Here is a 23,699-nt window from a genome sequence, read left to right on the forward strand (position 1 = left end):
CAAGAAGAGATTTTGAGAGAGAGACACCACATTCACATACCTCGGATTACAGTATAGTGTTACAATTGTTCTGATTTATTATTAGTTACTGTTAATTTCTTATTGTGCCTAATTTATAAATGACACTTTATCATAAGTATGTGTGTATAGGAAAAATCATAGTATATACAGAGCTCGGTACTATGCAGTTTCAGGCACCCGTTGGTTGTCTTGAGCATACTCCTTGTGGGTAAAGGGGAGACTAGCTGAATTCTGAACTGAGGAGCCAATACCCTTTATATTATTTCTTTGTACATTTGGACATCTTATAAAAAATGTACTTACAAGAAAGAAAATAGTTGGTAACTCGCTGCACTCCTGTAGAGCCACTCATGGCATCGTTAGAATACGTCCACCCTTTGATCTAGCAGCAAACTTCCCTTTTTTTTGGCTTGTCAGCCTCTGAGCTTGACTTTCTTACCTGTAAAATGGGGATAAGGAAATGTGGGCTGCTTTTTTCAAAGGATATGTAAGAATGGAATGACATCGTGCATGTAAAAAAGGCTTTGCAAGCTTATTTGGGTTTGAAAACTATATAAATAAAAGATGGACCCTTCTTTCCTTAAACTTAACACCTCTCCTGTTATCGTCTTTCTCTTCAGATCTGGGGCATACATGTGCTTGCTTAGTCACTATGTTTGAACAGTACTTAAAGAACTAGTTTAGAAGAGGAGGCAGATAAATGCCTAACCCACTCACCCTCCCTTCCCTCTCTCCTTATTTTAGAATCCTTGTGGTTCTTTGTTCCTAAATTTTTATGGTTGGTTGATAGCATCACTTCAGTTCTATATTCTTACTGATTTTTTTCTTTTTTCTTTTGGGGGGGTTCCGGTTGCTCTTTTAATTGCCGAGTGAGATGTGTTAAAATCTCTGTGACTGTAGGTGTCTTCCTTTATTTCTGTCAGTTTTTTGCATTTTGTCCTTTAAAGCCGTTTTCTTAGGCCCATAGACATTTTTAATGTTTCTTTCTCAGATATCAGCCATGTTATCATGATGAAGTTTCCTGCTTTATCTCCATTACTACTCCTTGCTTCGAAGTGCATTTTGCCTGTTTTCTTATGACCCAGCTTGCTTATGCTTACAGTTCAAATGGTATGTCTTTCCTATCCTCTCACTATTTGTATCTTTATTTTTAAAGTGTCTATGGTAAGAACTAGAGAGAGAAGACTGATTAAAAAGAGCAACAACCACCTCTGTGCGCTGCAATCTGACCATCTCTGCCTTCTGATTGAAGTGTTGAGTTCATTTCATTTCATACCTGTGAAGTTTCTACAATCAGAACTTTGCTGATGGTATCCTTTAGCCATCACTGAACATACTTTTCTATCTTTTTTTTCCTTTTATATTGGAAGTTAGATTAAGAGGTTTGATCAGATTTCTTTCCTTATTCTTTTTTCTTTTTCTTTTTTTTTTTTGGAGTGACTATTGTGTATTTTATTGGGAGGCAGCTAATATCTGGCATTACCAGCCTGGTGCCCCCTAACTCATTATTTTAAAAACTGGCAAGTGGGGTGCCTGGCTGGCTCAGTCAGTGGAGCATGTGACTCTTGATCTCAGGGTTGTGAGTTCAAGCCCTACATTGGGCGTAGAGCTTACTTAAAACAAATTAAATCTTTAAAAAATGATAAAATAATGAGTTGTTTAGTATCTTCTAGAGGTACTAGGGAGTTTTTAGAGAAATATATAAGAATATATGAGGATTTCTGCCTTCTGCCTCTTAAGTTTAACCCCAAATTTGAAATAAGGCAGCCATTTTTCCCCTTATTACAAGACACTTTAATGTAAATGTTATAATCTTCCTTTATTTCTTCCTCATGGTTCATTTTCTTCTCTCTTAATTACTATTGATTATTTTCCTCTGATTTTCTCCTTCCTCCTTCCCTTAGTTTTTAATATCTTCCTCACCAATTCCACTTAGTCACTTTTCCCCATGCCTCAGGGCGCCAGGACATAACCCCAGGGGTCTCTGACCCAGTTTTGAAAAGCCATACTCGAGGGGCGCCTGGGTGGCTCAGTCATTAAGCATCTGCCTTCCGCTCAGGTCATGATCCCAGGGTCCTGGGATCAAGCCCCGCATCGGGCTCCCTGCTCCACGGGAAGCCTGCTTCTCCCTCTCCCTCTCCCCCTGCTTGTGTTCCTTCTCTCACTGTGTCTCTGTCAAATAAATAAATAAAATCTTAAAAAAAAAAAAGAAAAGAAAAAAGAAAAGAAAAGCCATACTTGAACGTATTCATCTCGATTGTTTTTACAACTAGTTAGCCTTTTTCAGGCAGTGAGGAAGGAACACGTAGAGGGGAAATATCCAGGACTGACGCCAACGGGTGCCCGCAGTTAAGCCCAGCCACTTCGTGAGCACGCAAGACACCGGCCATCTACAGCCAAGGAGTGCTGTGTGTATCTAGTAGCTTACGTGGCATTTTTTCATTTTTGGTGTGACAACATGCGGCAGGGCAGGACACCCCTTGACCGCCAGAGCCATCCCGGTCTCGGGCACTCCAGGCTAGGCCATTGGTAGGGCGGCCCCTAAAGCAACACCAGAGGGTCCGCACGGCCGCTTTCTAGCACCCAACCCTCGTTCACGTAACAACCGTGAAGCATCAGCTCTGCTGAGGACTGCGGTGCAGCAGTCGGCCCGACCGCGCGGGGCCTGCGAGGCTCGGCCGGCAGGAAGGGGGGCCGGCCCCAGCGCCCCCCACAGGCCAGGAGCCGGGGCACTCAAGCGGGAAGGCGGTGAACAGTCTTCGAACCGGTTTTACTTGCGTGCCTTCCTACCAGTTTTGAAAAACATGACACTTTGATGGATTTCTTTAAAAAAAATCTGGAATCATCCTCATTATATATATGTAAATAGTCTCAAAAGAGTCATTTTATCATGTATCGTAGATATTGACATTTAAAATGAAAATGTTAATGGTTCTTTTAAATGTATCCAGTGAAATCTTGGTACAAAGAAACTTGATAGCAACCATTTTCCATATTTAAAAATCTCTTAACAAGCTTTGTGATACTCTATCACTCTTTTTGTTCCTTGAACTCCATTCTACCTCTCCCATAGAATTTTATCCTAATACGGATTTTATTTTCTTAAAAAGTATTATTGATCACCCTATGAAATACTAGCTCCGCATATTCCACATATAAATATTCTTTCTGTTACCATGGGGCTCTAAGAGTTTAATGAGCAAATGACATATATATTAGAAACTTTATTTGAACATTGATCTGAACTATGTCTTTCAATGAAATGAGTATGTGTTTATGATGACCTGGTTAAAGAAACTGATTTTCTAAATGTTCCTTTGTTTGGTGGGCAGAGATTTTGATATCCTACAGTAATGCTGCGCGTTGCAACTGTGCAAGGTCTGCGACTTGACGTTTCACGGGTGCAAGCAGAAGCTGGGCGGCAGTTAGTCACAGCAGAACAATAGCCAGAATGTGACCATGTTTGCATGTTCCTGAGCCCCAGTTCTCACAGGGTCAGTGTGGAGGGGCCCAGATGGATGCCTGCTCAGGCAATAGGTTGCATTTCAGGAGAAGAATTCTGGTCTTAGGAAACCCAAATCTTTTTTTTTTTTTTTTAAGATTTTATTTATTTATTTGACAGAGAGAGACACAGCGAGAGAGGGAACACAAGCAGGGGGAGTGGGAGAGGGAGAAGCAGGCTCCCAGCTGAGCAGGGAGCCCGATGCGGGGCTGGATCCCAGGACCCTGGGATCATGACCTGAGCCGAAGGCAGACGCTTAACGACTGAGCCACCCAGGCGCCTCAGGAAACCCAAATCTTTTATAGGGGTCAGTAAGCATGCCTTCCATTGGCTCGAGTGAAACATTATTATCCTGGACAGTTAGCGTATTAGTTTCCTAGGGCCACCATAACAACATCCCACTAATTGGGTGGCATAAAATGACAGAAACTCATTGTCTCTCAGGTCTGAGGTCTAAAAGTGTGAAATCAAGGTGCTGGCAGAGCTATCTTCCCTCTGAAACCTGTAGGGGAATCTCTTGCCTTCCTAGTCTCGAGTGGTTTGCTGGCCATTTTGTTGTTCCTTGGCTTACAACTACATAACTCCAGTTTCTGCTTTGTCATCACATAGTGTACCCTCTATCTCTGTCTTCACATGGCAGTCTGCTTATAAGGACACCAGTCATATTGGACTAGGGGCCCACCCTACTCCAGTATGACCTTATCTTAACTAAGTATATCTGCAACGACAATATTTCCAAATAAAGGCACATGCTGAGGTACTGGGAATTAGGACTTCCACATCTTTTGGTGGGGAGGAGACAAAATTCAACCTAAAACAGTAACCATGTCTGCATTTTGGTCTCAAGGATGCTTACAAGGATATAAACATCCCTGAAAGTCCGAATTAAGGACAGTTAGTGCCTCACGCCCAAGACCTGCAGAAACACGAAAAACACATGGAAAGCTGACTCCAAATGTAAACTTATGGATGAGAGGTGAGTTGGTTTTTATATGGGAGAAGAGCAGTTACTGAAGAAGACAGAAGTAGCTTAACCTACCAAAGGCTCCTTCAGAGACCCATTTGGGAAAGAGTTCATCCATATGGAAGTTGAGGACCTGAAATTGATGTCCTAATGATGACCCCTATTCTTGCATATCTTGAGAAACAGTCACTACTACACCCCAGGTAGTAGAAACCCAGTCCAAAGATCACTATTATAAGAAATCTGGAGTAGCGCCAGCGTGGCTCAGTCCGTTAAACGCTGACTCTTGATTTCAGCTCAGGTCATGATCTCAGGGTTGTGGGATCTAGCCCCGTATTAGGCTCTCTCTGCTTGAGATTCTCTCCCTCACCCCACTAGCAAGGGGTGCTCTCTGTCTCTAAAATAAATCTCTAAAAAAGAGAGAGATTTGGAGGTGTACCTGGCCTGCCAGATCCAGTATAGCTTGAAGCATTCTTGGTGTTACAACGTCCCTTCCATTTTCTTGAACTGTCAGAGAAGTCTCTTTTAAAGGTTGCAGTTGGGCTGAGCAGTTGGGCAGAGAACTAAAAGAAGGGTCTCTGCCTTGGCTTGGGTAGAAGCAGTGGCTGGCGGGGGTGCGAGTCCAGGAATGGCGGCGGAGGGGGGGGCTGTTCAGCAGAGTGACAGATGATAGCCGGTGCAGGGAGAGAATGGACCGGCCAGGAGACAGACGGATTGCTGAGGCAGTAGACCACTGGGGTGGTGGTGGGGGGAGGGGGGGTGTCATGACTTCCAGAAACTGAGGAGAGGAATTTGTCAAGACCCTGGAAGTCCTGAAGTTAAGCAGGAGGAGGAGTTAAATTTTTCTTAAAATGGGTATTAATAAATACATGTGACCTCATTTCACACTGCCATTGGCAAGGTCTGGACATGCAGGTTAAACTTTTTGACCAAATGGTATATGACTCAATTGATGTGGAATCATACAATTCCACAGTAACTCACTAATGCAGACACAGGGTCTTATCTGCATAATTTTTAAAACTCTGCTTTCAATAACAAGGCCACTTTCTGAGACTCGTATTTGTAACCATCTTGCTTATTAGCAAGTATAGTCGTCCTTGGACAGCCGCAGAAGATGATTCTTTATGTATTTTTTAAATGTTATTTTTAGTTTTAACACCACCATGAATCTCCAGGAACAATACTGTTTCATTTTATCAAAGCTAAGCCTCTGTGGTCTTGTGTACTTTTTAGAAGGATGATGATATTGAGGAAAAGAAGAGAACTTTCCTGTCTGTGTCCTCAAAGAATTAACTCCAACAAAATGGGACCTACAGCAGCTAAAGAATGCCTAGCTTCAACAAATTGTATAGATTTGTCAAATTTCAATTACCCACAAGTGAGAATTGTAACAATATTGGACAATATTACAATGTCTACAATATAAACCTCTCCCTTCTTCCCTGTGAAATCTTTAGTAACTTCTTGTGTAGATTTTTTTGGAGGTAGGGAAGGACTTCAAAGGAGGGAAAAGGAGAGTTGAAATCTAAGTTACATGTTAGTATGGGCAATATTTTCTTTTACCCTTCTGTTCCTGAAGTTATAATAAGAAAGGAATGGTGAGGGGGTGCCTGCTTGGCTCAGTCAGTTAAGCGTCCGACTCTTGATTTCAGCTCAGTTAATGATCTCAAGGTCGTGAGATCGAGCCCGGGCTCTGCGCTGTGTAGGGTCTGCTGGGATTCTCTCTCTCCCTCTCTCCCTCCCCCCACCCCGCTCACGCTCACGCTCTCTCTCTCAAATAAATAAATAAATCTTAAAAAAAAAAAAAAGAAACAATGACAAGTCCTTTCATTACCAACAAAGATCTCTCGAATTGTGTATCTGATCAGGGCTTGCTGACTCATCAGATGCTGAGGATAACTTATATTTATCATCCATATATATCGATTACACTGGAAGGTGATAATGGAAAGGCAAAATATAATCAGTCTTCTTTTATTTTCCAGCTCTACTGAAGTATATTTGACAAATAAACATACGTTTATTAAGCTTACTTTGAAACCACTTTCCACATACTACCTAACAAAGGTACTTAGTTTTAATGAAAAAAAAAAAAAAAACACAAAACAGCTATTTTCAAGGCTTTTATTTCCTTATTCCAATCTGTGGGCACAGCTTTTAAATTTCCTAATATCTTGGCCTCTTCTGCTTATTTATTATCACTTTATATATATCACATTGAAAGTATTTTTGGGGGACACCTGGGTGGCTCAGTCGGTTAAGCGTCTGCCTTCAGCTCAGGTCATGATCCCAGGGTCCTGGGATGGAGCCCCGCATCGGGCTCCCTGCTCGGCAGGGAGTCTGCTTCTCCCTCTGACCCTCCCCCCTCTCATGTGCTCTCTCTCATTCTCTCTCTCTCAAATAAATAAATAAAATCTTAAAAAAAAAAAAAACAGATAATGGGGACGCCTGGGTGGCTCAGTCGGTTGGGCGTCTGCCTTCGGCTCAAGTCATGATCCCAGGGTCCTGGGATCGAGCCCCGCATCGGGCTCCCTGCTCCGCGGGGAGCCTGCTTCTCCCTCTGCCTCTCTCTCTATCTCTCATGAATAAATAAATAAAATCTTAAAAAAAAAAAAGAAAGTATTTTTTGTCTTAATTATCTGGAGTTAACAAATACTTAACGAGTGGCAAAAATACACTCTATTAGAGCCATTTGCAACCACAGGGATGGAGCTAGATAGTGTTCACCTAAGCAAAATAAGTCAGTTGGAGAAAGATTTCATGTGATTTCACTCATATGTGGAATTTAAGAAACGAAATAGATGAACATGGTGGGGGAAAGAGAGGCAAACCATAAAACAGACTCTTAACTATAGAGAACAAACTGCGGTTGCTGGAGGGGAGGTGGGTGGGGGATGAGCTAATTGGGTAATGGGCATTAAGGAGGGCACTTGTTGTGATGAGCACTGGATATTGTATGGAAGTGATGAATCTCTAAACTCTTCTCCTAAAACTAAAAACCAAACAAAAAACCACTTTCTTTCAACTTAAAAAAAAAAAAAAAAGCACTCTATTAGAAAATGCTGTAATCTCCTAGCAATGTTATTGACATTTTGATCTTGCTTTATTTTGGTTTTGGAGCTGGTAGATTTGTGTTAAAATTTTTTGGATCTCTTTGGGGTCTGAACTCTCTAGAGAGGCTCTATCAGAAGCAGTATAATTGCAGAATCTCCCATCTGGCCCCATGAAGCTGGAGAGTGGGAGTAACTGGAACTGGCCAGTAGAGGGCAGTACCGAAGCAAACCAGGACTCGAGCTGTGGCTTCCTTTCCCTCAGGGCACAGTCAGTGCAGTTCGGCTTCTTTGGACGGTGGAGAGCTGAGCAGTGCAGGAGTTGTTGTAAAAATGACCATTTTTAGTCTTAAAAGTTGGGGTTTTCATGACTACGCTTGTAGAGACAGGTATGCAGACAAGATTTGGTTCAAGAGATGAGTCTCTTCTGTCCACTGAATTTTGACCAAGAAATTCCAAACTCCCTCCTCATCCGGTGACTGTGTGGTGAGCTTCTACTGACTCAGAATCATTCACAGATGACTGTGATCTCGCTGCTGCTTCGTTACTGAGACGTCTTTGGTTTGTTCTGAGACTCCTGCCTCTTCCCCCAAATTATCAGACAAGAGGGCTTACCTTGGAATGTTTAGAAGGATGAACAGAGTACTTCTTAACAGTTTTGGAGGGGGAAAGAGGGTCACATACCATTTGAGTTTGTAGGGAAAGGACTTACTTCCTCCCACAGAAATGCCCATGACCCCAAACAAAATTCACTTCCAGTATTTCAAGGGTTCATGGAAACCCCTGTGTGTCCATGTGCCCAGGATAAAAATCTCTGTTGGGGAAAAGCTCTTGCGGAAATCCAAATAAACTCTTCAGGATCTGCAATAAATCTTGAAGCTTAGGACCAAGCCATAAATAAGTACTGACTGTTCTTGCCTAGACATCCTGTAGACAACACAGCGCTTGCGTTGTCCAGACTTGCTCTACCTGGCACCTCTGATTTTTTTTTTCTTGGTATGATTCCTGTTCTAGTGACCCTCACTTAAAACTCCGGAGTCACCTTTGATTCCTCTCTCTGTCATGCCCAATGTCACTCTTATACAACTCCTTTACATTTTCATTCTCACCCTCTTCAAGTCCGGCTTTTATTAGTAAAGCGGGGATTATAAATTTCATCTCTCATCTTCTGTTTCTTTGTATTCCAGTCCATCCTTCTGACCTTTACTGGGCTATTATTTTATTTTCAAAGATTTTATTTATTCATTTGAGAGAGAGAGCGGGAGGAGGAGCAGAAAGAGGGGGAGAATCCTTAAGCAGATCTCTGCTGAGCAGGGAGCCCGATGCAGGGCTCCAGGATCCTGGGATCATGACCTGAGCTGAAGGCAGACGCTTAACTGACTGAGCCACCCAGGTGCCCCTAGCCTACTTTTTTTTATTCTTAAGATTTACCCATTTATTTGAGAGAGAGAGAGTGAGCGCACATGGGGGGAGGGGCAAAGGGAGAGAGAAATTCAAGCAAACTCTGCTGCACAGTCCTGAGATCATAACCTGAGCTGAAACCAGGAGTTGGACACTCAACCAATTGGGCCACCCAGGTGCCCCTATAACCTACTATTAACCAGAAGCCTTACCAATTACATAAACAGTCAACACATATTTTGTATAATATAGGTATTATACATTGAATCCTTACAATGAAGTAAGCCAGAGGAAAGAAAATGTTATTAAGAAAATCATAAGGAAGAAAAAATACATTTACAGGACTGTCCTGTAAAAAGCCTGCATGTAAGTGGACCCGCGCAGTCCAAACCTGTGTTGTTCAAGAGCCAACTGTAAAAGGATCTAGCACTGGTCCTAATAATTTCCATAGTAGTTTACTGCTCACATCTGCAATGGAAGAAGATGCTAAGTTTCAGTTAGAGATGAGTGAGAATAAAGGGTATTTCTTTCCCCATCCAATTTCATAGACCCCAGCTTGAAAATCTCAAACTTAGATAATTGATTGTCAAAGTAAAGTAAACATCAGAATCACCTGGATGCTAAACACCAACGGCTAGGACTTATTTCTGATTCAGTAGGTCAAGGGTACACCCTAGAATTTGCACTTCTAACAAGTCCCAGGTGTTGCTGATTTTGCAGGCCCGGGATCTACACTTTGAAACCCTTTGCTTTAGACTAGATCATTACGTCCTGCTATTTTTACCTACCCAAATCCTATGCCTCCCTGAACCCAGGAAAAAGTCCATCTTCTGTATTAAGTTCCCCTTGTCACCCCTCTCAGAAAAGATCTCTTCCCCTTTGAGGACTCTTGTCCCAATTCATTCATACCATGCTCGTGGCATTTAGTTTTCTGCTTTGCTTTATGGTCACGGGGGTACAATATGGCTGGCCCCCACCTAGAGGGCCCGTCTCCTGAACTATTTGTGCTACTGGAAATGCTATGATATTTTAACCCTCCAGGAAGATTCCTTCTTTCACTCAGTAGACTGTGAGCTCTTCTAGGATATAAAACATGCCTTATAATTTGTGGAAAGGAGGGAAGGAGGGAAATCCTAATGGAGAACTCTGCATTGGGGAAATTTACCAAACAGCGTAGAAATTAGTAACGGAAGAGAACACCTAGTTTAGTCACATGACACCCTTTCTGGGTGACACATGTCGAAATATCCTTTATCCTGATTTTAAAAGTTATGACAAACTGAGTATTGTTGGAGTGGGGGGTTGGGTGGGAGGGATGGGGTGACTGGGTGATAGACACTGGGGAGGGTATGTGCTCTGGTAAGCGCTGTGAATTGTGCAAGACTGTTGAATCTCAGATCTGTACCTCTGAAACAAATAATGCAATATATGTTAAGAAAAAAGAAGAAGAAGAAGAAGAAGAAGGTAGCGGGGGGGAAGAATGAAGCGGGGGAAATCGGAGGGGTAGACGAACCATGAGAGACGATGGACTCTGAAAAACAAACACGGTTCTAGAGGGGAGGGGGGTGGGAGGATGGGTTAGCCTGGTGGTGGGTATTGAGGAGGGCACATTCTGCATGGAGCACTGGGTGCTGTGCACAAACAGTGAATCATGGAACACTTCATCTAAAACTAATGATGTAATGTATGGGGATTAACATAAGAATAAAAAATAAATAAATAAATAAATAATAAAATAAAAGTTATGACAAAGTAGATAACATCCTGGGTCCTCCAGCAAAATTGCAGAAAGATATCCATTGGCCCATGGTAACCACATAGTATACGGCCTCATCTAGGTCACGGTAAAAATAAGAATGTTGTATAAGTCAGAGCTGTGGGTGTGGGTCTGACTTTTCCACAAAGGCTTCAGTGTAGTATTCTGGAGTTACTATTAAAGACAGGATGAACCCATTGGTGCCTTTACTACAGTTATCTAGACCTGATCAAACCTCCTACCCAACAAGTATCAAAAGTTTAAAATCAGCCTAGGAGGAGACACAGAGTTGGCTGGGTAAGTGTTGAGTTGCAGGATTCTGATTTCATCCCTGTACCGTTTAATTTTTCACATGCTCTCTCTCCTTTCTCCTCCTTTCCCTCCTTCCCTTCCTCCCCCATCCCTCTTCCGTTTCCTTCCCCTTTTTAAACCAGTGACTAGGATAGTGATCATGTAGGTTGGAGGTTGATCTACAGGGGCTTGTAAGGTTCCTTCCAAATGGAAAAGTCTGAGATTCTATAAAACAGACCCCCAAAAGGCATTCTCCCTTGCAAGGAAGAAATTGTGTTTGTGGTATTATTTGTTCCTAGGCTTCAAATCTCATTTATTTGGCATCAACTATGCCTTTGTGAAGAAGAATCCTGTTTTGAGAACTCAGCTCAGGTTTTCTGTATCTACCTGGCTGTGCTTGTGGGAATTACGAAAGCTCACTCTGTCACATTCAAGTAATGAATACAAAGGGAGGATAGTACTTATTAACAGCAATATGATCAACATTTACATGCGGTGCTTTTTAGTTCTAAATGGCTTTGAGAAGACTACTATTAATATTAAGTCCTTTTGCCTGTATTATTCCTTATCTTGGGTCAGAGGGTGTCCCTTGGACTGTAAACTCTGTTCTTGCTGGGTGGAAGGGCTCATTTTCGTAGTTATTGAATTTTTTTTCCCTATACGAGGCATAGTCTTAAACGTTTTACTCATCGTTTGTGGGTTGCATCTGTTCTTCTGGTGCTAGCTCTACATCAGTTTCTATTCTCATGCAGGCATTTAGAATGAATTATCCTCCTATTGTGACCACACAGGAAACTACTATTACTAGTCTTTCCTAGGAGGGAGAAACTGAAATTTTGTGAAAGGCCTGAAACAGATCTGAGAGTCCATCCCTGATCTTCACAACAGCAGGGTGTAGGTAATTCCGCCGCTCTGAACCCCTACCTTCCCGAGAAGGCGCACTGACTATGGAAGCTGTGCTGACTGAGTGTTACGTCTTATGCAAAGCGCTTCACAGGCTTTATCTGAATGTGTGATAGGAAATGAATAAATCCCATTTTCAGGTGAGGAAACTGAGGCATGGGGTGGTTATGTAACTTGCCCAAAGTTATATAGCTCGTAAGGAGATAGAGCAGGGACTGTAATCTGACTTTATCTGACTCCAGATCCTGAATCCCTTTTCATTTTATTTTATTTTATTTCATTTTAAGTAAGCTCTACATCCAACATGGGGCTTGAACCCACAACCCCAACATCAAGAGTCGCATGCTCCACTGACCAAGCCAGCCAGGTGCCTCCCGAACCTGAATTCTTCACCACTTTATACTGTTTTTATACTGTTTATATACTTTATACCATTTTATATCTTTGTACTGTTGAGTAGTCTAGCCTATGGGGATGAGGAAGGTAGGTAATCCGCCTTGGAGAGGTTTACGGTTTGAACCCTCTGTGCAGCTAGATACAGATGTTCAGCTGGAGGTTGCCTCATGTATGCACCTCTCTCTTTGTCATTTTCTGAATATTCTAGATGGATTTGTAGAATTCTGCAGGTGTGACTAGACGGTAAGGATCAAGTGGCTGGGTCAATAGCTGTTTTTGCCTAGTGTCAGGCATAGAGACAGGGCTTAGAGACAGGCATAGAGACAGGCATAGAGACAGGCATAGAGACAGGGCATAGAGACAGGCATAGAGACAGGCATAGAGACAGGCCCGACCCAAAACAAAAGAATTGCTTTCCATGTATAGATTAAAGTAAAATTCTATTAATTAGGAGCCTAGTCTGACTTATTACATGGTTTCCTGACCTGAGGATCTATTTGGTCATCCTTCCTGCAGTTTGAGTCTTGTTGGGGGTGTGCAGGCCTGCCCCTTCCCCAGCCACATCTCACACACTCTTCCCTGGGACAGCCTATGCTGTTTCCTGCATCGTTGTGACTGCCCTTCCTTACCCCGAACCCTCTGTCACCTCTCCATACCGTCATCCTCACCCTCCGCTCAGTCAGCGCTTCCTCTGGAAGCCCCAGCCCCTTTTCCACCCAGCCTTGCTCAGTCTCCTTTGGCTGTGGGCTCTTTGATTCCTTTCCCTTGCTGCCCTGATCTCTCTTCTAAACGGGTGGCCATCCATTTCTAAGCGACCCTCTCCTTCTCCATTCTTTCAACTTCCTGGGGCCAGAGGCCAAGTGCCGTGTTGCTAACCTCTGTATTTCCAGTGCAGTGGCTGGGGTATGACATGCACCCTGGGCGGTGCCTGGAAATGCGGGAGGTTGCCCCCCCTCCCCCGCCCCGCAACATAAGGTCCATCATCCCGCACAAAAGAATTCTCTTTTTGGATATAGACACTAGCCATTTCCCAATCTTTTTTTTTTTTTTTAAGATTTTATTTATTTATTCATGAGAGACAGAGAGAGAGAGAGAGAGAGGCAGAGGGAGAAGCAGGCTCCCCGCTGAGCCGGGAGCCCGATGCGGGACTCGATCCCAGGACTCCAGGATCATGACCTGAGCCAAAGGCAGACGCTTAACCATCTGAGCCACCCAGGCGCCCGCCATTTCCCAATCTTATGTAAAATATGCATGTGAGCTCCATGAGCGCGGGGCTTCTTGTCTTCGTACTTGTGCATCTCAAGCATCTGGAAGAGTGTCTGCAAGGCTGGGGGGGCGGGCAGGTGCTCTGAAATATGTTGCATGAATAGAAGCGTCTTCAGAAAACTATATATTCATTGCTCTGTTGTATTCAGTCGTGCATGCTCTGCATACCCAGTTTGGAGGCAAGTCCCCTCCCTTGCGTCCCCAACTCCTCCCCTTCTAACTCCTTTGCACTTCGGAGCCCTCACCTGCAGAAACGTTGGTGTGGCCCAGGGGCAGAGACTGCTGGGCGGGAACACACCACGGAAGTCCCCCGACGGCGGGCGCGGACGCGCAGCGCGGTCCAGCCACAGCGAGGAGGGGGCTGCGAGGGGAATGGCTTTCCCAAGGTAACTCGGCTTCCACGCGCGTGCTGGGAATGGCTCGTGAAGACAGAAGCCGTTTGCTTTGAGCAAGTCCTGAGCAAGAATATCAGCTGGCAACTGTGTTTCTTTCCAGAGCTCCACAGCGTTTTGAAAGGGCGGCATTTGTTTAAAAGCCATCTTTGCCCTGACAATCCCCGTTCATGTGCAGATATAAGTAAGGGCGCCGCCACAGGCCCGGGGCTTTCTCTCCCTCTGTGATGTTGCCGGAGGGCTGCTCCTCACCCTCCGACTTTCCTCCCGGCTCAGCTGGTCAGCGGCCTCACCGGGGAAGGCAGCTTGTTGTCGCGGGCGACCAACATCTGGTTTCCGATGTGACCTGCGTGCCTTGGGACTGGCACAGAGGGGAGGTCGGGATGAAGCGGCAGGGCCTGGTGAAGGGTGTGGCTGTCAGATATTACCACACTTCTGGAAAATTAGAAGATGAATGGCCTCCAATTGATCACTGACATGGGGGAGGATAATTGTCAGGCACTTCTTGAAATCGTCTCATTCCAAAAACAATATTCGGTTTAGGGAAACACAGCGGAGAACTGAACCACACTGGGAGGCTAGAAATAGGTCAGTGTGATCCCAGAACAGCCCTTTCAGCATTGTTGTGTGGCTCCTCGTGGCTTCTGCGGGGCACCCAATCAGAGAGCTTGTCTTTAGACTAATGCTATTCAGCTGGTTACTATGGCAATGATGGAGTACTGGTTGTCATGGCAACGAAATGGAAATTTGGGGGACCAGTCTCTAGAAGAGGTGGGTTCATTAAGCCCCGTCTTTCCTTCTTTCCTTAAAACTTGACCATATTGTATAGTACTTTTAAAGGGGGTACAGTTTCAGACTCTGTGTGTACGTTTCAGGATTTATATGATTTTTTCTTATTCTTAGATCACATGGCTTAAATCTTTTCAACTCTGTGATGAGAATAGACACCCTTCCCACCCCCACCCCTAGTCTTCTATGGCTCATATTAAAGAATGACATTGCAGAAGCTGTGTTTCTTTTTATCACTCTGAAAGGGTTTCTGCCAAGCTCCACTGAATGCCTCCAAAGTTCACTTGGTATGAAATGGTATAAGGTCAAAATAAATTTAATGGATTGTAAATGATAAAGGATACTTTTTTCCCCCTAGCCTCACTGAGGTATAATTGACACAAAAAATGTATATATTTAAGGTATACAGTGTGATGATTTGTTATGTACATCCATTGGGAAACGATTACCACAATCAAGCTAATTAACACATGCATCACCTCACGTAGTTATTTTTTATATGTGTGTGGTGAGAACACTTAAGATCTACTCTTCTAGCAAATTTCAAGTATGTAATACATTATATTAGTAACTATAATCATCATTCTGTACATTAGATGCCCAGAACTTACTCCTCTTATAACTGAAAAATGTATACCCTTTGACCAACATCTCCCCAGTTCCTACTCCCAGGCAACTATGATTCTAGCCTCTGTTTCTGAGTTTGACTTTTTTAGATTGCATATAACATGAAGGACACTTACCAGTTCAATCCAATCGCCTATTCCTCATTGATGTATTTCTTAGAATCACACTTTGAAGTGAAGCCTTTTGAGAAGCAGCCAAAAGACTGGCTCTTTTTTCTCTCTGGTTCTGATAGAGGTTTCATTCCTTTTTGCTTTGAATCCACTGTATGGGATCATCAATGGGAAATATATGTTGTTCTTATGTTACATAGATGTGATAGACCTTTTTCTTGAATGCTCCCAAGGAGCCAATTTAGATGCTCCTTTTGGATTTCTGGAAAAGAAGGAGTAGTAATATTCATGGTTTGGGCTCAATCTGGGGCTCATTAGAGAATTTAGAAAAAATATATTGGAACAAATCTGAATTCACAGACCTTTCCATTTTTCTGAGATGACTTTGGTGTATGAACATGAACTCTGGAAAAGGCTTTTTGGTGCATTTCGCGGTGTATTTTTATTTGAGTTTGCTACTATAAAAATTTTACACGATCACATATGACAGCAATTCTTAAACTCCATGGTGCAGGAAAATCCCCCAGCAAGTGTGTAAGATGCAGGTTGCTGGACCCTATTCCAGCTGACATATAACATTATATCAGTTTCAGGTGTAGAACATAATAATTCAATATTTGTATATATTGCAAAATGATCACCACAATAAGCATTCCAGACCTATTGATTCCGATTTTTTGGGTGGACCCTAGGAATTTGTATTTACACAAATATCCCAGATGATTTTGAGGCAGTCTGTGGCCCAAATGACCATTAGCTAACTGCAGTGGGAAGGACACTCCTCTCTCGGGGGAAGAATGTGGAGGGAATGATCCTTACCTTCTTGTTGCTTCCATCAGTCCACCCAGGAAGGTGAGAGGACCGGTTCATCGAGCTTGAGGACAGCACCTGTGCTTTTGTGAACACCCGTAGGGCTCCTTCCTCCAGATGATGGATTGAAGTGGTGTCTTTATGGACATTGCTGGTGATACTTTTTTTCCCGGATAGATTTGTTTCTTATCGGTTGATTGGAAGCCCGAAACACACCAAGTCTGGCCAAAAAAGATGAGTGGTTTTCAGCTCATTAGTGCCTCTTCACTTCCTGCTGGAACCTTCCAGCGTGGCATCATACACCCATCATTGGCTTCACTTCTCTTGTCCAAAGCCATCTGCCATTGATTTTGAAGTCAAAGGAGGCTATATTGATAAAACCCAAGGGGAGTACTTAGGATACAGATTCATCTCCTATAACAGAGGCCAAAATAATAGTACTCTAGTCAGATAGGAATGGCTCTTCCTACTTCGTCGCCCTGCTAGCCTCAATACATGGCTTCCATATTATGATCTAAGATCCATAGTCTTTCCTTCCCTCCCTCCCTTCCTTCCTCAAGTGGCAGTTTTGCAGGGGCAGTCACAGGTATGTCCTGTGAGGTCTGGGCTCAGGGACAGGAGCGAGGCAGGTGTCCTCACATAGTCTTTTCTGTGGCATTACCCTGAGTGGATTCCTAGCCAGATAGCCATTAAGTCTAATTCTCTGGCCTTCTGGAAGTTCTCCAAGCTGACTATTTAGTCTTTAAGAAAATTCCACTTTTGCTTAAGTTACCCAGTCATTTTCTTTTCTTGTGATCATGAACTTCGGTACTCTTTGTGCTTTGCACAGACTTACTGCCAAGAAGAACCTTAGAGGGAGTCAAGGCCCAGGAAAATTGATATCCAAATTTCCAGGGAGATCCAGAGCCCATTTGAGGGAGCCCCAGAGGAGTCAGTCTCAAGATTCATTCCATCACTCCCCTTGGTAACAGCATTACTTCCTTGACTGAGGAACTAGAGTTTTTCCTTCAGGTGAACAACTCCGTCCAGCAGCAAATTAAGCCCGTTTCCTTTTGTTCTTTATAAGTGGAACATGCTTGCCATGTTCAAGCTAAATTTAATGGAGTTTCCAGCTATCCAAAGTCTTATCAATAGCATCTTTTCTTGTTCTGTAAGTAAGTATGAAAGTGTTTACTGGAAAGAAAAGAATTTCTCATGTTCTGTCCTTTTCTCTTGCAAAGAAAAACACAGCACCAACATTAGCTTTAATTAGAGTACAATTATGGCCCATGTAGGAATAGAGGTCATTCTGAAAATCACAGGCTTGGCAGAGACTTTCAGAAGTCATTAATGCCATTTCTCTATTCCTGGACTTTTAAAATGGATTATGTAGGGGCGCCTGGGTGGCTCAGTCGGTTAAGTGTCTGCCTTCAGCTCAAGTCATGATCTGAAGGTCCCGGGATTGGCTCTAAGTCATTATCTGAGGGTCCTGGTATTGAGCCCCGTGTCGGGCTCCCTTCTGCCTCTCCCTCTGCCCGTTCCCACCATTCGTGCTCTTTCTTGCACGCTCTCTCTCTCAAGTAAATAGTTAAAATCTTAAAGAAAAAAATAAAGTGGATTATGTAAGTAACACGAGGGGGCGGGGCACAAGAGAAACCTAGAAGCAAAGTAGAAATTGGAGATTGCCAAGAAAGGTCCAAAGCCCTTTCTTAGATTGTTCAAGCATCTGCTGGTTCTCTAACCATAATGACGTTCTATCTCTCCGCTGTATATATTAAAATAATACTTTAATTTCTCTTTTGTTGTAAAATTAGTAAATTTGTTATCGCTACTAAAAACAAACAAAACAAAGCACATATAAGCAGAAAGGGCCAACCATCACCTGTAATCTCACTACTGAAGATAATCACCGTTAATAATTTGGTGTCTGTATTAATCCAAAATTTTGCTAGTGACAGAAACCCAACTCAAACTACCTTGAGTTAAAACAAGGAAATGTATTGGCTTACAAAGCTGATAAATCCAGCGTTGTATTTTGTTTTACAAACAAAATACATAGGTTCATCTGCATTCAAGGGCTCACACAATGTCATCAAAATTTGGTTCCTCTGTCACTTTGTATTTCTCTCCTGTTGTCTGTTTTCTCTGTGTTGGCATCATTCTCAGGCAGGCTGGAGGATGGTGGTGGCCCCCACAGTTCCAGGCCTACATCCTATTGACTTAGTCCCCTAAGGGAAAAGAGAGAAATGATTTTCCAAAAGTAAAACAGAAGTTTTACTACTAGTCAGATAGGAATGGCTCTTCCTACTTCGTCGCCCTGCTAGCCTCAATACATGGCTTCCATATTATGATCTAAGATCCATAGTCCTAATTTGGCCCAGTGTGGGCCATATACCTACTCCCCCTCAAGTCATTTAATCTCGTGGGAGGGGCAGGTTTAAGTCCTGTACCATTATACTTTCAACTTGTTACCTGGACTCCCCATCCCCTCTACAAATCTTCCATCCCCTTTAGAAGAACATCCAAACTCAGTGTGCTCTGAATGCCCTCCGTCATTAGCCTTTGGCTCCTTGGCTCGCTTTCCTGCTTCATGGTCTACCCTCTTTTCTTTCTCACTCTGCTCGCTTAAGCTGGGTTCTTGCTAGATCCCTAACATTTTCATCTGTAGGTCTGCAAATCTCCCTCTTTCGGCCTCATCTCGCAGAAGTACCAAGTACAATCAATTTCTGAGCCTTGAGAAATTTCTTTAGTGCATATGAGTTTTCCAATTTAGGATTCAACTTTCTCCAGGTCCTAAATAAGTTGCTCTTTGTCTTCTATCTTCCAAAACCGTTACTGTGTTACCTCCTTTACTCTCTTTAACCCTTGAATTTGTCTTTTTTTTTTTTTTTAATAAAAATGCCCCAGGGGCATCTGGCTGGCTCAGTCAGTAATGCGTGCAACTCTTGATCTCAGGGTCATGAGTTCACGGCCCATGTTGGGTGTGGAGCCTACTTTAAAAAAAATTCCCTTTTAACAGAGAGGTGTTAGGAGGTCACAGAGGTAAATGCCTATCTTCAAATCACCACCTTTAAGCAGAAGCTTCACCTTTAGTCTCTTAAAATCCTTTCTGTTTAAATTAGCCAGAGTTGGTTTCCGTTGCTTTCAACTAAAAGCTCTGATACATGTATTCAGAAAGAATATTCTTCCTAATAAAGATAAAAGAATTGTTCTTGAGGATAAACAGAACCCTGAATGTTTTTTTTAAGTTTATTTATTTATAATGTCTAAACCCAACATGGGGCTCAAACTCACAACCCTAAGATTAAGAGTCGCACACTCTACTGACTGAGCCAGCCAGGCGCCCCAGACCCTGAATATTAAAGAGGTGAGGGACAGTCTAGACCCGGTTACTATTTAACCAGAGAGAATTTCCCAAATTCTGCAGCCCACAACAGTTGCAAAATGGTGCCTGTTTACAGCAAAGGGATGTGAACATTGCATTTGCCACCTCCAGAGAAGATGGTGTGGAAAAGACACAGCCAGAACTTATCTGTGCTGGTTTAATCACTTCAGTCTCTATGAGCAAAATAGTGGGAGAAACTGTTTCATTTTTTCTTGGTGGTATTTTAGTTTTTCTTAACAGCAATAAAATGTTGAAGGAAAAAAATTAAGATGCTCAGAAATGAGGAAAACTTCCTTACCATGGTGTGAAGCAAAATACACAACCACAAATTCTGACTGAAGAGGTAAAACACCTGACCAAAACAAGTAAAATTACCATCCACAATAGCTCATACATTTGCACTTAGAAAAAGGAAAGTTATCATATAGCCTGTTTGGAATGGGAGTGTATTCATGAAGAAAAAATAGTAAGGTTATGGCCAGAAAACCAAGTGTCCCAGCGATATAGGTGAGCAAGAGGAGGGTCAAATGTCTCTGATTATGAAAAATATCACCATGGGCTCTGGGAATAATTTACCTTAAATAGAGAAAATTTCTTTTCTTTTTTTTTTTTTTTTAAAGATTTATTTATTTATTTGAGAGAGCGAGAAAGTACATGAGAGTGGGGAGGGTCAGAGGGAGAAGCAGGCTCCTCGCCGAGCAGGGAGCCCGATACGGGACTCAATCCCAGGACTCCAGGATCATGACCTGAGCCGAAGGCAGTCGCTCAACCAACTGAGCCACCCAGGCGCCCAGAGAAAATTTCAAAATAGGAATTCATATGTAGGTCAAGTGCAGGTCACGAGTTTAAAAAGTCTACTGGAATTGAGAAATATATTTAGAATGAAGATATTATCATTGAGTCTTGACAAGGCAGGTTGAAGGGGAAACTTTCTAGAAGATAATCACCAGGAACTTCTGGACACGGAAGTACTGGTCACAGTAGAGAGGAGGCTACTGTTAAGCCACCCCATTGGAAGGTGGAATTCATCCTTATTACATTTCTTTTTAAAGATTTTATCCATCTATTTGACAGAGAGAGAGAGAGCAAGAGAGCACAAGCAGGGGGAGGGGCGTGGCAGGCAGAGGGAGAGGGAGAAGCAGGCTCCCCGCTGAGCAGGGAGCGCAACTTGGGGCTCGATCTCAGGACCCTGAGATCATGACCTGAGCTGAAGGCAGACGCTTAACCGACTGAGCCACCCAGGCGCCCCTCCTTATTACATTCTTACAGTTCCATCGCCTGAGCCTCAACCCCCAATTGCCAGACCCAGTAGAGTTTCCAGAAGTTTATCTATTCCTTTTCAGGCTCTCATCCCTCCCCGCTCGACAGAATTCCTTCTTGCTTCCAAGGACCTGAGGGGATGCAGAAGTTGTCCGGCTGCACCCAGTGCTCATCCCCTGAGCGTGGCAGACGGGCCCCCACCACTGCGCAGTTGCTGGCCTTTGAGAGCTGTGCCCAAAGCGGAGTGCTGTGCGAAGTCCCTGCGGTCAGAGCAGATGTGGGTGCTAAGGCGTGGCGTCCTCTGAAGTAGCAAATCTAAGCGGTGCTGACACAGGCAACCAAAGGTACACGTTGGCAGATGACTAAGATGTCCGAACAATGTCCCTGAAGGAGTAAATAAGCGTTCCAGTAAAAACAGACGCTGAAGGCAATGTACTGCAATACGTACTCCATAACAGGGCCCAGTGGGTGAAGGGAGCACCTTTCCCCTCAGCGTTCATTTGGTGGCGATTTTTTGCCAATGTGTCCAACCGTCAGGACAGATGAAATCATTGTCTCATTTCTAAGGAAAGGCCTAGAGAGTTGACTTGAAATTGAAGGTCATTTTAAACTGTGCAAGATGCATGAACTTGTTAACATGCAACTTTTCTGTTGATGTCCTTTCGTCACTGTATCAGAGAGATGGAAAACAAAAGGAAGAACAATGTATGCTCACGTCAGGATCAGCATTCCCATGGACTCGAAAATCCTTATCTTCGTCCTGAGTTAAGGAACCTAGTACCAGGAAATGAATAATAAAAACACTAATGTGAAGTGTCTGCATGCCGCTGGAGGCAAGACTGAGTTCATCCTGGTTCTAGGCCTTCGTGATTTACACGGGCATCCTTTCCCTTCTGTTGTTTTTAAACTTACATAGTATGGATCTGTAGTGTGACTTAGGTCTTCGGGCCTCAATGAAGTTGGCTTGTCTTTAAGTCCCTGTGTATCTACAGTTTTCTTAGATCTTTGCTGAGAAGAGGCTTTTAGGATGGATGTTTACAATGCACCTAAGAACTGGTCTGCTCCGGTGAGCAAGACAGACAGTTAAAGACATTTTGAAGAAGCAGAACAGAAACACATCACCTCATGTCTCCACTTCAACCCCCTATGATGACTGCCCATGCCACTTGGAACAAAATCCCAACTCCCAACCTGGGTCTACACGATCCGGCTCCTGCTGAGGCCCCCAACCTACCTCGTTCCTGGTCCCCCTCATTCACTGACAGTTTTGCTGTTCTGAGCTTATTTCTGCCTCAGACCTTGACCCTAGCTCCCTCTACCCGGAATGATCTTCCCTCGGCGTTTCACATGGATGGCTCCTTTTTGAGGTTCAGACTGCTGCTCAAATGTGAACTCCGCAGAGAAGCCACCCCAACAACCTGCTAAGTGAATACCCTGGATACAGGCTGATGAGGATATAAATTTGTCCTGCCCCTTTGCAGGGCAATCTAGCAACAGTGACCCAGGTCACAAACATGCATGCCCTTCGGCCCAGGGATTCCACCTCTGGAAAGTTATCCTACAGATACACTCGCATGCGTGGGAAATGACCTAAGGATAAAGTTATCCATTGCAACATTATCTGAAATAACAAAATATTGCAAACTACCTACATGTTCCTCAATAGGGGACAGGTTAAATAAATTACAGAACATTCATACAATGGACTACTTTCTTAATTTGCAGCTATAAAGGAGAATGAGGAAGATCTCCAAGTCCTGATATGGGAAACTCTCCAAGATATACAATCAGGTAAAAAAGCGAAGTGCAAAACAGCATGGCTGGCAGGCTGCCATCTCTGTGAGGAGGGGCTAAAATAAGAATAGTACATGCTTGTATTTGCTTGTTTATATTTTAAAAAAACCAGTAAGGACACACACAAAAGCATGTAGACAGGTTACCTAGGCAGGATGAATGGGGAGATACAGGTGAATGGGGGCCAGGGGTGGGAAGGAGACTTTCCCTGAACACCTTTTAATACGTTTTTGTGTCTGATTCATGTCACTGTATTACCTTTTCTAAATTAGATACATTTTAAATGGTTTTCATTCTGCGATAAAATAAAACAGCACTTCCCAATCCCCCTTTATTCTATTATCCTGCTTTATTTTCTTCAGGTAGCATTTACTACTGCGTAACAGGATATAAATATGGAAGCTCCACCGAGGGACCAAAACCTCATACTCTAATGTAGGAGACCAAATCAACACGCACATTTTCAAAAGATTTCATTAAAAGCTTGTGAATGCCTCACTTTCCTCTAGTGGCATATAGATGCTGGATATTAGGAGAATGATTTATGAAGAGGCTTTTAGAGAGAGGTATGGGTGTGCTGTGAGTACCCCTCAAAGGAGACTGGGGTGCCTAGTGCACACTTGCACCTTAGTGCACCGCCGGCCCCCACGGCCCCAATTTTGACTTACATCCCCTGCAGTGGAGGGACACAGCGGGGCGGGGTCTGACTTCCTGCGACCTCTCCAGTAAGGTGCTGACAGAGGGGCTGAGGGAGATGGGGGTGTGGTCTAGCTGCACTTCCGGGGTCTACGGGGTGGGCGGGGCAGGAAGTGGGCCGAGCTCTCTGCAAGAGAAGGCGGGGTCAGTGGCGCCTTAGGTCTTGGCCAAAGGATTGCCTGGAGGTGAGAGCAGAGTCTCGCAGACCTGAGCTGGATTCCTGCCGGCTGAGGAAGCAAAAGACAGACAGGCATCAGGGGACTTTGAGGGAGCGATCCCGCAGGGACCGATGGGGTCAGGTGTC

General features: G+C 43.6%; 1 protein-coding gene across 6 annotated transcripts in view; it reads right to left on the minus strand.

The window, feature by feature from the left end:
- Positions 1-23,699, minus strand: part of SRGAP1 (SLIT-ROBO Rho GTPase activating protein 1) — a 316,037-nt gene that overhangs the window by 12,834 nt on the left and 279,504 nt on the right. For 5 of the 6 annotated variants that reach the window (XR_010411472.1, XR_010411471.1, XR_010411470.1 and 2 more), the window contains 6 exons: positions 23,368-23,622; positions 21,037-21,289; positions 18,270-18,488; positions 16,291-16,695; positions 15,478-15,733; positions 325-460 (listed from right to left, as the gene is read on the minus strand). The gene's annotated coding sequence lies outside the window, so the exon portion shown is untranslated. The remainder of the gene's footprint in view (positions 1-324; positions 461-15,477; positions 15,734-16,290; positions 16,696-18,269; positions 18,489-21,036; positions 21,290-23,367; positions 23,623-23,699) is intronic. The other variant, XR_010411473.1, reaches the window with a different exon arrangement.

The sequence above is a fragment of the Mirounga angustirostris genome, unplaced genomic scaffold (genome assembly GCF_029215605.1).
Source record: "Mirounga angustirostris isolate CCGP_5_RB_7025 unplaced genomic scaffold, mMirAng1.0.hap1 SCAF_5, whole genome shotgun sequence".
Lineage (NCBI taxonomy): Eukaryota > Metazoa > Chordata > Mammalia > Carnivora > Phocidae > Mirounga > Mirounga angustirostris.